Source organism: Oryctolagus cuniculus, chromosome 14, assembly GCF_051225735.1.
Source record: "Oryctolagus cuniculus isolate XC-2025 breed Fujian yellow rabbit chromosome 14, ASM5122573v1, whole genome shotgun sequence".
NCBI classification, from domain to species: domain Eukaryota; kingdom Metazoa; phylum Chordata; class Mammalia; order Lagomorpha; family Leporidae; genus Oryctolagus; species Oryctolagus cuniculus.
Window position 1 is genome coordinate 23,116,669 of NC_142880.1, and position 2,142 is coordinate 23,118,810.

Genomic DNA, 2,142 nt, shown 5'->3' on the forward strand with positions numbered 1-2,142 from the left:
ATATAGATGTCAGGCTGTAGGCAGAGAATGCTTTTCTAGCCAAAGTGACATTTCTCCCATCTGTGCTTACAGACTATTTACTTTTCACTTGGGTTCAACTTGCTCTTACAGGATTTTCCAGAAGGCATCCATAAGAGCCCAGGTTAGCATCTGATTAGCTCTTACGCTAACACTATGGCTTTGGACAGCATGTAGTTTCTTTCAAACAGTAATCAAGTGACAATTTAATCCAAAGTTTTCCATTGTATGTAAAAGTGTGACCAGCTTTCTAGTGTCTAGTATCTTTTTTTTTTTTTTTTTGACAGAGTTAGACAATGAGAGAGACAGAGAGAAAGGTCTTCCCTCCATTGGTTCACCCCCAAAATGGCTGCTACAGCTGGTGCGCTGCGCCGATCCGAAGCCAGGAGCCAGGTGCTTCTTCCTGGTCTGCCATGCGGGTGCAGGGGCCCAAGCACTTGGGCCATCCTCCACTGCCCTCCCAGGCCACAGCAGAGAGCTGGACCGGAAGAGGAGCAACCAGAACAGAACCCACTGCCCTGACCGGGACTAGAACCCGGAGCCCATATGGGATGCCTGCGCTGCAGGCAGAGGATTAACCTAGTGAACCACAGTGCCGGCCCATTTGTCTAGTTTCTTAAACTTGCACTTTCATCCTCTATGCTTTCCAAATTAAGACAATTCCAGGTCTTAATTCCTACTACTTGAAACAACCTGTCACTAGTAGCAATCACTGAATCAATTGAGGTATTAGGTGCAACAGTACTTTTGAGCTAATTTATTTATTTTATTTTTTTAAAGATTTGTTTATTTATTTGAAAGACAGAGTTAAGAATTAAAGACAGGTAGAGAAAGAGAGTGAGAGAGAGAGAGAGACAGAGACAGAGACAGAGACAGAGACAGAGAGAGGTCCTCCATCCACTGGTTCACTCCCCAAATGGCTGCAACGGCTGGAGCTGAGCTGATCCAAAGCCCAGAGCCAAGAGCTTCTTCCAGGTCTGCCACGTGGGTGCAGGGGCCCAAGGACTTGAGCCACCTTCCACTGCTTTTCCAGGCCATAGCAGAGAGCTGGATCAGAAGTGGGGTAGCCGACGTGAACTGGTGCCCATATGGGATGCTGGGAATGCAGGCAGCAGCTTTACCTGATATGCCACAGCACCGGCCCCTTGAGCTAATTTAAGTAGGAAGTGTTAGCTCATAAAATTCCCCAAATGGCTAGAGAAAAAAAAATTTCAAAGGGAAAAATTGAGATATATTTTCACTTAAATGACATTAGGAACTGGTAACATAAAATGCTACAATGGTCCCCGAAAAACAGACTTCTATGATTATATATACTAGAAGAGGAGATCTCCTTGCCTAGAAGAACAGTGCCCACCCCATCCCTATCCCCAACCAACTACATAATGCTTTTGAAGAATTTATCAAGCCCAATATCTCTTCCTTAGCTCACAGCTCTCCTGTAAAAATTAATCCTTTAAGTTAATGGACCGATACAGGGGTGAGAGACCCTGAATCATTAACAGTTGAATTTCTCAGAGCTTCTGCAGGAACTCAAAGGCATGATTGAAGAAACTAATACCTAATCTGCACTTAGGCCCAGACAGACTGGAACTTACTTTTCTATTCCGAAAGAAACACACTGGCCCCTTTCACTGACCAATCAAAGGATGCCCTTGCATACTGCAGAACAAACAGAGGCCCAACCATGGTCAGCTTATGCCCTGTTCATTCTCAGATTTGAAATAAAATCCACAGCCCTTAACACCTCTGAGAGTTGTGTTGATGTGATATTAAGATTCTAGAGATTACATGCCATCTATAGAAATCCAATGTTCCTGTTGAGACTTTGCCAGTGAACACTGTAATCTTAGTAAAAAGAAGACCTATGACCTTGCAAAAATATTTAAGATTCCCACCTCTCATCACAGGCCTGGAGGGCTAAATGAATAAAATAGCTTAGTGAAAAACTGATTTAATTTCTAAAATGCTATATGTAATTAAAATAAATAGCATTGTTGATGCTAAAGCTGTAATTCAAATCTTAATTGCAATGATTTTGAATCTTTAGTCTTCTACAGTTCTGTTTCTTCTCTGGAATTCTCTAAGAAATATTTGTAAATACGAGTTTCTGACAAAAGATCA